Here is a 16,066-nt window from a genome sequence, read left to right on the forward strand (position 1 = left end):
GTGGACCCCCAACGGCAAGATGCCGGTGACCGATGCCCGGGCTGGGATGTCTCAGTGGAGACTCGGAGCGGGAGTCCGAGCAGGAACGGCGTCGATGACCCTGCCGTGACCGACTGCAGTACCTTTTCCATGATGAGGACCGACGACAATGTCCGCCGCAGTCCCGTCAATATCCGCCCTCTGAGGAGGACCGGTGCCATGAGTCCCGGCCGGCTGGAACCCAGCCTGACAGTCTAGTTGGCATTGGGGGAGATCCATGTGGACTCTGCCCTGAGCGGACACTGGGCAGTGATCGGCGTCGGGAACGTTCCCTCGACTGAGACCGGTACCGAGCCGGGGGCAACTGCAGAGATCCCAGCGGTGGCTTGCCTCTGGACCGCGGGGCCGACATCAGCGGGGCTTCGGGCACCGGCATGAACATCATGTCCTGGGCCACCTGGAGGGCTTTGGATGTGGAAGGCATCTGGACATCTGAAGAGGCCTGTTCTGAAGCACTACTCTGCTCTACGTGTCTCGGAGGCCTGGGGCCCGATGGGGATCGAGGACTGCCCGACATGGGGCTAGCCCAGACATGGGCAAACTATGGTGTCCCGCGGGACTGTCCTGCCCGGCCCCTGAGCTCCTGGCCAGGGAGCCTAGTCCCCGGCCCTTCCTCCATTGTCCCCCCTCCTCCGCAGCCACACCGACGTGCGGGCCACACTCTGGCCCGCTGCTCCTGCTGGGCAGTGTGGGGAGCGCAGCTGGCTCTGGCCGGGTGTCATGGCTGCGAGCTCCTGCTGCTGGTAAGGGGGTGAGGGGGTTGGGTAAGGGAATGGGGAGTCCTGGGGGACAGTCAGGGAGGAGGGGACGGTTGGATGGGGCAGAGATTCTGGGGGGGCAGTCAGGGGATGGGGAACAGGGAGGTTTGGGAGTGGGAGTACTGGGGGGCCTGTTAGAGGGTGGGGATGTGGATGGGGTCGGAAGGGCAGCCAGGGGACAAGGGGGGGGGTTGGATAGGGGTTGGGAGTCCTGGGGGGGCTGTCAGGGGGTGTGTGGATAGGGATCGGGGAAGTCATGGGACAGGGAGTAGGGGGGTTGGATAGGGGCAGGGGTCCCAGGAGGGGACGGTCAGGGGACAAGGAGCAGGGGAGGTTGGATGGGTCGGGGGTTCTGAGGGGGGCAGTCAGGGGGCGGGAAGTGGGAGGGGGCAGATAGGGGGCGGGGGCCAGGCTGTTTGGGGAGGCACAGCCTTCCCTACCCGGCCCTCCATGCAGTTGCACAACCCCGATGTGGCCCTTGGGCCAAAAAGGTTGCCTACCCTGGCCTAGCCTCTTTCCCAGACTACCCTTGGTGCCGTTGCAAGAAGGGAGTTTTGGTTCTCTTGGCATGTCCCGTGGACGGGGAGCAGTGCTGACTGGTCGAAGGCACCGGCTGATCTCCACATACCGACACCGCGGTGCCTGGTACCGGCTCGGAGCGGCATGCTGGGGTCGGCACCGACTCCATTAGAATGGCCCAGAGCCCAATGTCTCTTTCCTTTTTGGTCCGGGGGCTTAAACGATTTGCAAATTTTGCACCTTTCGCTGATGTGGGTCTATTCCAAACAGCGCAAATGATCTGCGTGCGGGTTGCTCCTTGGCATAGAATGCCGACAAGAACCACACGACTTAAATCCCGGGGCTTGGGGCATGCCCTGGCCTGGGCTCACTGACTAACTAAACAGCTAACTAACCACAGGTACTAAACGAACAAACAGTTCTGGAGACCAGCTACAGCGAAGCTGGAGCAGAACAGTTCCGATGCACCTTCACTGGTGGCAAGAAGGAACTGAGGGTGGGGGGAGCGTGCAGCTCCCCTTATACCGCACCAGGCAGGAGCCACTCCAGGGGTTGCGGGGGCGCTCCCTCCTATGGATACTGCCAGGGGAAAGCTTCCGGCACCAGTGCACGTGGCGAGCACGCACACCTAGTGTACACATGAGCAATCACTCGAAGAAGAACCTTATTCTCTGCAACAGCCCACTCTAGAAACAGGGCCACTTTGATGCTGTGTCCTCCTTAACTTCCTGTCCTAACAACTCCCAGTTCTATCTCTTCCAGCAAGCAAAGTAGGATTCAAGCTGTGCTGTTTTCTGGCTCTCTTTTCCTGCAGGAGGACAACTAGCAACTCTTCAGGTGGGTCTGATTTGTTTGATTGGAGGGGAAGGAGCTGCAAAGAGAAAGGAACAGATAGGTGGGTCAAAACCCATGATTCTCCTGGCCAAAACATAGCCCTTTGGATTTTTTCTAAACTCAGTCTTGTATCAGGTTGATGGACAAAGCAATCACAAAATTTTTGCCTTCTGCAAACCAGTCTTCCCTCATCAGTATAATAGAGGGACTGGTCTGAGAGAGTATAGAGTTATACAAAGCAACAAACAATTTTCCAGAATACTGTGACAAATCTGATGAGACAGAATTTACCCAGTAACCCATATGTCATGGCTGCTGTGCTGAAAAGAGAGACCATCAATTATTATAACAGATTTGATTAAGAAAATGGCAGTACAGGAAAAAATAATGGGAATTTAGAGAAGCATATAAGTATTTCATTGAGGCAGCTTATAGGCTTTGAGAGACAAACGATTTATGGAGATAAATATACAGATGTGTAGCAGGATATTAAAACAGAAGACAGTATAAATGTTTTGAAACAAATCTGTTGCTTTTTCACAGGAGGCTGGAAGAGGAAGGGAAGTGACATTTCAAAGATTTTAATTCTGTACATAATGAAACTGAGAGCTATACTTGAAAGATCAGCAGTGCTTTAAAATGTTAAAGGCCAGTATTTGGAGATGCGCAGGTGGAACAGGGCAACAGAGACAGTGTGAGAACTTGATGGGGAAATGGCTCCAAGGTTCCAGGCTTACGCTGCTGGTAGCTAAGCTTGTGAGAATGATAAAATACCCAACTCCTTAGAGAAAAAGTGACACTGTGACAGGGAAGGAGTACAAATCTTTTGATACCTCTGTCAAGGGATTTTGGAGTTACAATATACCCTCTCCCAGGAGTGCTCCTAACAAGAGGCACTACTAAACTGGGGCTTTTTACATGGCTGGGTGGGAGAGGGGAGTCAAATCCCCAGAGGGCTTTTCAGTCCTCTCAAGGAGGAATTTTCAGCAGGGAAGTGATTAGGTGCAGCTGAAACTAGTTAGGTTCAGAATTGTATTAAGAGACTGGGCTGCTGTAACAGGGAAGAGAAAGGAATTGCTGTTTAGGGGTTAGGGCAGGGAATTTTAGAGGTAAAAGTGCTGGCTTGTTTATGTCTGTGTTTTTTTATGAGTGGGGGTTTATGTGACAAGAAAAGGATGTGGTTAGAGACTTTGTGAGATTTGGATTTGTGTTTTAATTATATAAGAAATTGGGGGTGTCGTTTTGGTTTTAAATAGCTTTAAAGTCCCAGTGAGGTGTGTTTATTTGTTTGTTTTTGTTAGAATATAGTTTCCTGCAAATTCTTCAGTTTCTCAGACTCTGGTTTTGTTCCATTCAGCTATAACAATTCTAACATATCTTCCCTGTTAGGAAACATACACAGCTTCATCAGAACTGCTTTAAGAAATTTAGCTTATTGTGTTGCCTCATAACTAAAGGTGAGTTGTTATTGTCTAAAAAGATACCTCAAAAAAGAGGCAAGAAGTATCAAGCGCAACAACTTTTTTGGGGGGATGGAGAATGAGATATTTATAAGAGCTATACCTCATGTCCTGGCTGTTTCTGATTTGAAATTATGCTTGGTAGCAACTTATAAGTGCTGTTTAATGAAAGGTGTTTATTCTTTCAGAGTAAGCCTTAGCTTTGAGACAGGCTGCTGCTAAAAGATTAAAATTGCTGCATCTCATTTTGTTATAAATGCATAAATAACTTCAGGATGGCTCTGTTTTATTTATATGTGAATATAATTTTACAGTTCTTTATGATTTTAATAAGAAACTATGGCCTGGCACATTTCCCCTCGGAAACCGAGAATGCTGTTATCTCCTAAAAAATAATAATAATAATCGGGTGTTTTTGTTTGTTTGTTTTTTTAAATACTTAACAGTCAAGTCACGCTAATGTTGAGGACATATAATGTCTAGTAGTGAATGTGAATTTGGCACAATAGATTCATTAGAGACTATAAGAAAATATCAATCATATAGGATCTCTTGGGAGTAGCAAGGCTTTTTACAATAACTACAAACACATGCATAATTCATAGATCATAAGGCAAGAAGGGATCATTGAGATGCTCCAATGTAACCACCTCTGTAACATTGGCTTTAGGAGTTCCTTCTATTAATTCCTGTTATACCTATAGCATATCTTTTAGAAAAACATCCATTTGTGATTTACTTAATTCAAACCCCTGCTATACATGTCTGAAAAGGAAATATAGTTGCCCGTGGAGTGAAATGCATTTGTGTTCATGTCCCTTTAATTATCAACTTCAAGTTTTTGAAATTCCCAGACTACAAAAATCTAGTTTGATTGAGCACCCTTTAAACAATGTCTGAATTTTCCTAAATTCCTGAGAAAAATTGTTAATTTTTTTGTTGTTGCTACCTTGATTATAAATGTTTGCAGCATTGGAGAAACTGAACAATGCCCCAATTGTTACATGAACTTCATGCAGGCAGTCCCCTGCGTTCACACAACCCTGTTGAAGCTAAAGGGCATTTATGTGGGCACAGGGGGCTGCTTGTGCAGAGATTGTGGCAGGATCAAAACCGGACTACCAAGGGGATCAGTAAAAATTAAACCAAGTGCTGTCAATAAACAGAGACAATATTTGCTTCCTCCAGTTTCAGTATTCACAGCTGTTACTTGTAAACGCAGAAAATTTAAAAATTTTACACAGAAATATGACTTTCAATGTGATGTCCTTTTACGATAGGCAGCGAAGAATGTTGTAACCAATGTGGGGAAAGTGCAAGAAGAATTGGGGCATAGGTTCAATCAAGGCTTGGATAATGAAAGTCTACTCTGTGTTCTACTAGTGAAAATCCAACCAACTTCACTGACAAGTGAGCCCAGAGAGAGAGTTTTCTATTGAAATCAGTGTCATAAGGTGAGCATTCTATTTGTACATGTGATAAATGGGGGGGTGGGTAGTTCCCTTTTATGGACACCCAGCCAGCAAGTTAGCTATAAAATCCCTGTTAGTAGCTGTTCTCTATTTGCTTTACCCGTAAAGGGTTAAAACAGTCCACAGGTAAAGGAAGGGAGTGGACACCTGACCAAAAGAGCCAATGGAAAGGCTAGAACTTTTTAAAATTGGGGGAGGGACTTTCCCTTTGTGTCTGTTGTGGCTCTCTGGAGAAGAGCGGGACAGGGCAGCAGTTATGCTGTGAGAAGCTGAATGCCAGGTATGAAAATCATCAGAATCATACCTAGAATTGCTTTTTTGGAACCCAGATACGTAAGTAGATCAGAAAAGGTGTAGAAAGACGTGATTAGGTTTATTTCTTATAGCTTGTGGATTCCTCTGTGCTAACCCCAGATGCTTTTGTTGCTTGTAACCTTGAAGCTAAACCCCCAGAAAACTCTTTTAGGTACTTACATTTTGGAATTGCTCTTTTAAAAAACTAGCAATAGCCTGAGTTTTCAGATGTATTTTCTTTTTTTTTGTTTTTAATAAAGTTTATCTTTTTTAAGAACAGGATTTGGATTTTTGTGTCTTATGAGGTTTATGCACATGTTTTTTTAGGTAGCTGGTGGCAACAGCTGATTTCTTTTTCTTTCTCCACTCTTCCCTGGAGAGGGGGCGAAAGGGCTTGAGGGTACCCCACAAGAAGGAATTCTCAAGTGCGCCTTCCGGGGTTCCAAGGGGTTTTGCATTTTGGGTGGTGGCAGCATCTAACCATCCAAGGTCAGAGAGAAGCTGTGACCTTGGGAGTTTAATATCTGCCTGCAGCGGACAGTATTAATTTTTAGAATCCTTGTGGGCCCCCACCTTCTGCACTCGAAGTCGCAGAGTGGGGAATCCACCTTGACATGGTGACAGAGAAGTGGGATCATTTTGAACCAGAAGCACAGACCTCAGAAAAATGTGTCCTTTTAAAATCCTTTTTGGCTGATTGAAAACCAGGGGGTTTTTCTTTTTCCTTTTTTCACAGGCACGCAAAGGGTTCAGCCTGCAAAGCCAGGGAATCGAACAAGCAGTTTTTTTTCCTCTAGCTTTGTGGCAACGAAGTAGTTAGGCTAGAGTAGGGCAGCTTGTACTTGAGGTTGAGGTTGGGCACCGAAATCCCAAAGCCGCACGCCACGAAGAAGACAGACCCAGATCAAGCCCCGACATCCAGCTCCATATCAGAAATGCAGGGAGGGGATGGGGGACCAGGAACTTCCCAGGAGGGAAGGGTCAGCCGTCCCCAACCTGAGATCCAGGTGCCAAGATGGAGGGGTGCCCTCAACCCAGACTGAGTTCTGACCACGGAAGACAGGAATTTCGTCACACAGATGATGTGCTTGGAAGCGGAGTTGAAAAGAGAGGCAAAGTGCTTGGAAATGAAGCACTCTGAGGCAGAATTAGAGCTGAAGCACTTAAAGCTGGAAAGGGCTAAGCTGGGTCCACCAGGCAACACTAACAGTCCTTCTCCAGGTACCGCTCCCCATTCCAAGAAATTCTCCACATACAAGGTAGATGATGATACAGAGGCCTTCTTAGAAAATTTTGAAAGGGCTTGCCTTGGGTACAACACCCCTACAGACCAGTATATGGTGGAGCTGAGGCCACAACTCAGTGGACTCTTAGCAGAGGTGGCAGCTGAAATGCCTAAAGACCACATGAACAAATACAAACTTTTTAAACAAAAGGCCAGAATTAAAATGGGGTTAACACCCGAGCATGCCCGTCGGTGGTTCAGAGCCCTAAGGTGGAAACCAGACGTGGCATTTTCCCAACCTGCCTACCACGTTGTAAAAAATTGTGATGCCTGGATATCAGGAGCAAGTGTTAAATCTCTGGAAGATCCGTCTCTCCTAATACAAATGGAGCAGTTCTTAGAAGGGTGTTCCTGAGGAAGTAGAAAGGTACATCCTAAATGGGAAGCCCAAAACTGTAATTGAGGCGGGGGAGATTGGAACCAAATGGGCGGAAGTGGTGGAGAAGAAGAAAGCTAATAGCAATTCATGCAGATACCAGAAGGGGCAACCTGAGACAACACCCCACCATTGGGGTCAGCCCAAAGCCCCACCTTGCAAGGAGGAGTCCTCCACACAGCCAGGGAGACCCCAGATGCCCTCTTGTCCTACCACCCCACTCTCCAACCACCCATCCCGCCCCAGCCAGCTGGGCGATGCTTTAAATGTGATGAGCTGGGGCATGTGAAGGCCAACTGCCCCAAGAGTACCAGCTGACTGCAACTCATCACCCTGGAGTCCCACCGAGAGCCTTCAGGCCCAGATGCCTTGCAAATACCACCAGAGAGAAGGGAAACTGTAAGTGTGGGTGGGAGGAAGATTACCGCATGGAAAGGCACTAGAGCACAGGTGTCAGCTGTCCACCAATCCCTGGTGGACCCCAAAATCATCAACCCAGAGGCCCAAGTGATGGTGCAACCCTTTAAGGTCAACTCTTTTAACTTGCCTACAGCAAAGTTGCCTGTCCTGTCAAAGGGCTGGTCAGGAATATGGACTTTTGCAGTCTCTAATGACTTTCCCATTCCCATGCTGCTGGGAGAAGACTTAGCCAACCATGTGACGCTAACAAAAAGGGTGGGGATGGTCACCTGCAGCCAGGCTAAACAGGCCTCCACACTTAACTCCATTCCTGAGCCTCCTACAGGGACCCAGCCAGAGGTGGTGAAACCAGACCCCAGACCAAAATCTATGGCAGCAGTTGAAGATCCAGCCAGGCTGGGACCCAGCCAGAACTAGCCCAAGGATTGGAACTGGTGGAGCAGTCAGCACCAGAGCCCGTGCTTGCAACCCCACCAGAGTCTGGGGAGCCAGCACCAAAGGGTGCCACAGAGCCTGCACATGCAGGGCAGCTACACCGGTGCAAGAAGCTCAACCGAAGCCTGAAATACAACCCAGTGCACCAGCAGAGCGTGGCTCACAGTCAACGGAGACATCCCCATCACCTGCATCGCTTCTGGTGGGACCAAATCCACAATCCAGTGAGGAACTAATGTCTCCAGCATCAAGGGAGCAGTTCTAGGCAGAGCAGGAAGCAGATAAAAGCCTCAAGGGAGCTTGGACGGCGGCACGGAGCAACCCACCACCTCTCAGCTCTTCCAGTAGATCCCGGTTTGTTGTAGAAAGTGGACTTTTATACAAGGAAAACCTTTCTGGTGGGCACAAGAAGGACTGGCATCCTTGGAGACAGTTGGTAGTTACAATTAAGTATAAGGAAAAGCTCTTGAGTTTAGCCCATGATCAACCTAGTGGCCATGCTGGGGTGAACAGGACCAAAGACCGTTTGAGGAAGTAATTTCACTGGGAGGGAAAGGTAGTAACATCCTTGCCCAGGTCCGGTCTTGTGAGGTGTGCCAGAGGGTGGGAAAGCCCCAAGACCAGGTCAAGGCCCCTCTCCAGGCACTCCCCATAATTGAGATTCCATTTCAGTGTGTAGCTGTGGATATTCTGGGTCCTTTCCCTAAGACACCCAGAGGAAAGTTGTACATACTGACCTTCATGGATTTTTCCACCCAGTGGCTGGAAGCAGTAGCTCTAAGCAACATCAGGGCTAAGTGTGAGCCAGGCATTGGCAGACATTTTTGCCAAGGTAGGCTGGCCCTCAGACATCCTTACAGATTTGGGAACTAACTTTCTGGTAGGGACCAAGAAACGTCCTTGGGAAGCTCATGGGGTAAACCACTTTGTTGCCACCGCTTACCACCATCAAACAAATGGCCTAGTGGAGAAGTTTAATGGGACTTTGGGGGTCATGATATGCAAATTTGTGAATAAGCACTCCAATGATTGGGACCTAATGTTGCAGCAGTTGCTTTTTGCCTACAGGGCTGAACCACATCCCAGTTTGGGGTTTTCACCCTTTGAACTCACTCATGGACACGAAGTTAAGGGGCCGTTACAGTTGGTGAAGCAGCAGTGGGAGGGGGTTACATCTTCTCCAGGAACGTTTTGGACTTTGTAACCAACCTGCAAACCACCCTCAAAGACTCTCCAGCCCTTGCTCGAGAGAACCTACAGGATGCTCAACAAGAGCAAAAGGCCTGGTACGATAAACATGCCAGAGAGCATGAGTAGGTGACCAAGTCATGGTCCTAAAAGCACTCCAGACCAATAAGATGGAAGCATTGTGGGAGGGGCCATTTAAAGTCCAAGAGTGCCTGGGAGCTGTTAATTACCTCATAGCATTCCCAGACCCTACCCTAAAACCTAAAGTATACCATGTTAGTTCCCTAAAGCCATTTTATTCCTGATAAATCAAGATTCTCCAGTTTACAGCCCAGGAGAGAGATGACGCTGAGAGGCCTGAAGGAGTCTACTATGAAGGAAAAAGCACTGGTGGCATAGAAGAGGTGAGCCTTTCCATAACCCTTGGGCGTAAGCAGCGACAGCAAATCCAGGAGCTGTGCACCAGCTTCGTGCCAATGTTTTCAGCAACCCCAGGATGGACAGAACGGCCTTACCACTCCATTGACACAGTTGATGCTCACCCAATTAGAGCCCAACCCTACCGGATGGCTCCTCAAGCCAAAACTGCAATAGAAAGGGAGATCAAGGACATGTTACAGATGGGTGTAATCTGCCCCTCTGAGAATGCATGGACCTCTCCAGTGGTTCTGGTTCCCAAACCAGATGGGGAAATCCGCTTTTGTGTAGACTACCATAAGCTAAATGATGTAACTCACCCAGAAGACTATCCAATGCCACGTACAGATGAGCTGTTGGAGAAACTGAGATGTGCCCAGTTCATCTCCACCTTAGACTTAACTAAGGGGTACTGGCAAGTGCCCTAGATGATCCAGCCAAGGAAAGGTCATTCTTCGTCACCCATGTAGGACTGTATGAATTTAATGCGCTCCCTTTAGGACTGCAAAATGCAGCTGCCACCTTCCAGAGACTGGTAGATAACCTTCTGACTGGATTTGGGAAATTTGCAGTTGCCTACCTTGACGATGTGGCTATATTCTCAGATTCAGGGCCAGAACACCTGGAATGCCTCCAAGCTGTCTTCCAGTGCATAAGGGAGGCAGGATTAACTGTTAGGCCAAAAAATATCAAATAGGCCTAAACAGGGTAGCGTACCTTGGACACCAGGTGGGTCAAGGAACTATCAACCCCCTACAGGCTAAAGTAAATGCTATCAAAAATTGGCCTGTTCCTAAGTCAAAGAAGCAAGTCCAATCCTTCTTTGGCTTACCCAGGTATTACCAATGATTTGTACCACACTACAGCCAAATTGCCACCCCACTAACACACCTAATCAGGAAAAAACAGCCAAATGCAGTTCAGTGGACTGAGAAGTGTCAGAAAGCCTTTAATCAGCTTAAGGCAACCCTTATGTCTGACCCTGTACTAAGGGCCCCGACTTTGACCAACCGTTCACTTGGACGCATCTGTGGTTATGATGTGGTGTGGGAGCAGTTTTAATGCAGGAAGGAACAGATCAACAATTCCATCCTGTCATGTTTCTCAGCAAAAAAACTTTCTGAGAGGGAAAGCCCCTGGTCAGTCTCAGAAAAGGAATGTTACGCCATTGTGTATGCTCTGGAGAATCAGCCTTGACAATATATAGCAGCATTATTCAGGGAAACATAATTTCCTTTTATTTATGTATAAACATTGTGTGATGAGGCATATAGGGGTTATCAAGTCTACTTAAGTACAGGGACATGTCCTGTTTCTAATAGTCTTTTTCAGATACTACCAACCCACCTCCACCCTCTTTTTCACACTATTTCTACAACAATATGACACTTACCATTGTACTTGCATTCTACACACTGCAAAACAATCTGACAGTTCCCGGATTCCATAGGGAGCCAATGAAGAGAGGGAGAAGTGATCTTTCATTGGCTTTTGTTCTGAACTGAGTCAAGCTTTATAGGAAGGACAAGCATTTCATTCCAAAATAAAGAGAATCTTAATTGTCAATCCTGGAGGCCATGAATACACAGATGCCTGTGGCACAGTCAAAATGTGAGAAGAGCAGATGCGGACATCTTGCGAAACATAGATGGGCAGTGGTATTTTTTTGTCCCTTGGGCTGTTATGGGTATCTAGAAGAAGCTGAGGATCTAGGAGAACAGAGTCTATGTATGATCCTTAATGATCTGAGAGCATCCTCAGTTGAAGACAATGTTATGACCTTGGGCTAGTCACATCTCTCCCTGTGTGTCCTTTTTGCCCCATCTGTAAACTAAGGATGATGATACTGACTATCTTTTGTGAAGTGGTTTGAAATCTATGAATGAAAAATGCTAGACAAGAGTTAGGTATTATTATGGAGGTGCTATCTCCCCACCAGAAACCTTTGTCTTTTTGGAATTGAGGTTGTCAGCTGCCCTTCTTCGAGTTGCTGATCTCAGCCAGACACTTGAACAGCTGGGAAATGGTTTCTATTTCCATCTGATGTGAAGGGGATGTAGTACTGGGCTGGGTACCACTATATATTGCTGTCAATGTTTCACAATCTTCCTTAGTGGCTTTGCAGAGATGTTGAGCAGAATGTGGGAGAGGATGATGAGTTAGTGCTATCATGACTCTCTGGGTGTAGCCTTAGAGGAATGATTGACGCTATCTCAGCACAATTGTGCTAACTCTTGCCATATATCTGTGAGGAGATGGACAGATTCCACAGGTGGCCGTATCCAATTCTGTGGAGAGGTCGACCAACATAACTCCATGCATAATAATACCTAGCTCTGACAGTGCTTTTCATCAGCAGATCACAAAGCACTCTACAAAGGAAGCAAATATCGTCCCAATTCTAGAGTCCTCCTCCATTGTCTACTGGAAAAACGTCAGCAATGGTGTGGTTTGGAATAGTTGAGAAGGGTGTGACTTAACAACTGCAGTGGTGGAGGAGAGATCTATGGTGAGAGTGTCAGCTTGCGTGAATCTTTTCTTTTTCTAATTCTGAATTCTGTCTGCATCAGTTTTTCTTCCTTGTGACCCTGGAAAGGTCATTTTAAACCCCCTCTCTCACTCTCCTCATCTGTCAAATGGGCATAATACTTGTCTACGGCACAGATGTTGTGAGGCTTGATCTAGTCATATATTATAGTGCTTTCCATCTAAGGATATCACAGCACTTAATGAGTATAACATATTTCTATATACATTCCTTACTAAGTCTAGGGGCTTCTTCTCCAGACTCAGCACCCCCTTTCCCTCCTGTCTTTGATGCTAACTAATTTCTCCTCAATATCCTCTCTTCATTTAGCTTCCAGGAGTTTGTCTTTTGGTTATCCTCATCTTTTGTTGATGACTCTTTCTCTGCCTCCCTCCTCTCTAGTCTCCCAGGCATCTGTCCTTGTGCATTCCTTCCTGTAGGCCATGCTTGTCTTTGGGTGACTTCTGCCACACTTAGCAGCTTTCTGCTGCCTACTCTCAAATCTACCTTTTTGCTTCTAACCATACAAACATGTTGCACTTATTATAAAATAATACATGCAAACTTTTGGATAACCAAGCATTTCGATTAGCTTGGATTCTGGTAATCAAAGTTGACCTATACTGACATGTGAACAAAATTTCAGACCAAGTGTCCCTTGGACATGCCTGTCTGGTACAGACAGGTTGTCTAAACCTGTGAATGACAGCATGTGGTGGTCTTGTGGCTTGAATGTAATACTCGTTGTTGTTACAAGCATCTCTTAACCTCTCAGATTCCTGCTGTTACAGCTGATGTGCTGGTTATTTTTCCACTGTGCCTTATTTTCAACTACTGGTACATTAATCAGTCCTAGTGCCACTGCACACCTTCCTTGGGCAAAGTTTTCATTCAATCACCCTAAGTTCTCTTTCATAAAGGGATCAGGCCCAAGCCAAGGAACAGGGACTAATGCCACAAACAAATTCTCTTTCACAGGTTTAACATTGCACTCAGAAATATTTTAGTAAATTTTTTTTTTAAATAAACACAGCTCTCTGAAAGCAGAGGATGCTAAAGCGCTGACAATTTTCATTTGATACAGTAATAGGCAGTTCTGTGCAATAGAGTAAGAGGTGGTTGGGAAGCTGGAGGACAAAGCACACTTTTCTGGCCACAGTGCATTAATGGCAATAAGTAATGATACTTAACACTTATACAGGATTTAGCCTTTTTGAAGTACTGTATGGATGTTAACTAATGAACTCTCTCAAAATCCTGTGAGGAAGTATTCTTCTCCAATTTACAGATTGTGGAGATTGAGGTCAGGCAGTGAGGTGATTTACCCAATCATAGAAGATTAGGGTTGGACGAGACCTCAGGAGGTAATCTAGTCCAACCCCCCGCACAAAGCAGGACCAACACCAACTAAATCATCCCAGCCAGGGCTTTGTCAAGCCAGGCCTTAAAATCTCTAAGATGGAGATTCCACCACCTCTTTAGGTAACCCATTCCAGTGCTTCACCACCCTCCTAGTGAAAGAGTTTTTCCTAATATCCAACCTAGACCTTCCCCACTGCAACTTGAGACCATTGCTCCTTGTTCTGTCATCTGCCACCACTGAGAACATCTGAGCTCCATCCTCTTTGGAACCCCCCTTCAGACAGTTGAAGGCTGCTATCAAATCCCCCCTCACTCTTCTCTTCTGCAGCCTAAACAAGCCCAGTTCCCTCAGCCTCTCCTCAAAGTCATGTGCCCCAGCCCCCTGATCATTTTCGTTGTCCTCTGCTGGACTGTCTCCAATTTGTCCACATCCTTTCTGTAGTGGGGGGCCCAAAACTGGATGCAGTACTCCAGATGTGGCATCACCAGTGCAGACTAGAGGGGAATAATCACTTCCCTCAATCTGCTGGCAATGATCCTACTAATGCAGCTCAATATGCCATTAGTCTTGGCAATAAGGGCACACTGCTGACTCATATCCAGCTTCTTGTCCACTAATCCCCAGGTCCTTTTCTGCAGAACTGCTGCTTAGCCAGTTGGTCCCAGCCTGTAGCAGTGCATGGGATTCTTCTCTCTTAATTGCAGGAATCTGCACTTGTCCTTGTTGAACCTCTTCAGATTTCTTTTGGCCCAATCCTCCAATTTGTCTAGGTCATTCTGGATTCTATCCCTACCCTTCAGCATATCTACCTCTCCCGCCAGCTTAGTATTTTCCACAAACTTACTGGGGGTGTAATCCATCCCATCATCTAGATAATTAATAAAAATGTTGAAGAAAACTGGCCCCAGGACTGACCCCTGGGGCACTCCCGGTTGATACCAGCTGCCAACTAGACATCGAGCTGTTGACCACTACCAATTGAGCTCGACAATCTAGCTAGCTTTCTATCCACCTTATAGTCCATTCATCTAATCCATACTCTTTTAACCTGCTGGCAAGAATACCTTGGGAGACTGTATCAAAAGCTTTGCTAAAGTCAAGATATATCCTGTCCACCGCTTTCCCCATAACTGGCTCTATGGATATCTCATCATAGAAGGGTATCAGGTTGGTCAGGCATAACTTGCCCTTGGTGAATCCATGTTGACTATTCCTGATCACCTTCCTTTCCTCCAAGTGCTTCAAAATGGTTTCCTTGAGGACCTGCTCCATGATTTTTCCAAATCAGAGCCAAGATTGCCTCTCAGAAGCATTTGACCCTTAAGCCTTCACTGTTGTTTTTTTGTTTTGTTTTGTTTTCTAGATCACAGTGCCTCTCAGGTGAATCAGAATGTCACACTAGTCTAGAAGATTCCATCCAAGCATGTCAATATTATACCAGCAAGACAGGGCAGCTACCTGAGGCTTGACGCCAAATGAGACTGAATTGTCAGTTCAGTTGTGAGTTAGTGATTGTGTTAATGTGGGTTAATGTCATGTTACCACACTCCAAGCAGACCAGCTACCTACCTTCTGTCTCCTCTTCTCCCATCTCACAGCACAAGAGAAGTAGTGGCCCAACTGTCAGGAGGAAAAAATCAAGGGGCTGAACGAGCAGCAGTTGCCTGAAGAGCTGCTACTGTCACAGGATGTCATGTGCCACAGACAGAAGGAGGTGTGGGTCCCAAATATAAGAAGTATTGGAAGCACTAGAGAAGGGGTCGGCAACCTTTCAGAAGTGGTGTGCCGAGTCTTCATTTATTCGCTTTAATTTAAGGTTTTGCGTGCCAGTAATACATTTTAACATTTTTAGAAGGCCTCTTTCTATAAGTCTAGAATATATAACTAAACTATTGTATGTAAAGTAAGGTTTTTAAAATGTTTAAGAAGTGTCATTTAAAATTAAATTAAAATGCAGAGCCTGTTTTCCCCCCCCCTTCCGCCCCCGCCCCCCGTGGACCAGTAGCCAGGACCCAGGCAGTGGGAGTGCCCCTGAAAATCAGCTTGCGTGCCGCAGGTTGCCTACTCCTGCACTAGAGTAAGTAAAGGTACTTTATGGGAAGCAAGGGGGGCAAAAATGGGTGAGGGCAAGGGGAAGGGTAAGAGAGTAAAATCAGGGTGAGAGGACAAAACATGACTGATAAAGGACACAAACAAGAAAAAACACTGACACCTTTAAATGGATAAGATTTTTAAAAATTTAAAAAAATGACTAGACAGGTATTTGCCTATATGGAAAAATCTGCTGGACCAGGGCCTACCTGTCCAGTTTTGGGCCCCACACTATGAGAAGGATGTGGAAAAATTGGAAAGAGTCCAGCGGAGGGCAACAAAAATGATTAGGGGGCTGGAGCACATGACTTATGAGGAGAGGCTGAGGGAACTGGGATTGTTTAATCTGCAGAAGAGAAGAATGAGGGGGGATTTGATAGCTGCTTTCAACTACCTGAAAGGGTGTTCCAAAGAGGATGGATCTAGACTGTTTTCAGTGGTTACAGATGACAGAACAAGGAGTAATGGTCTCAAGTTGCAGTTGGGGAGGCTTAGGTGGGATATTAGGAAAAACTTTTTCACTAGGAGGGAGGTGAAGCACTGGAATGCGTTACCTAGGGAGGTGGTGGAATCTCCTTCCTTAGAGGT

The sequence above is a fragment of the Malaclemys terrapin genome, chromosome 7 (genome assembly GCF_027887155.1).
Source record: "Malaclemys terrapin pileata isolate rMalTer1 chromosome 7, rMalTer1.hap1, whole genome shotgun sequence".
Taxonomy (NCBI): domain Eukaryota; kingdom Metazoa; phylum Chordata; order Testudines; family Emydidae; genus Malaclemys; species Malaclemys terrapin.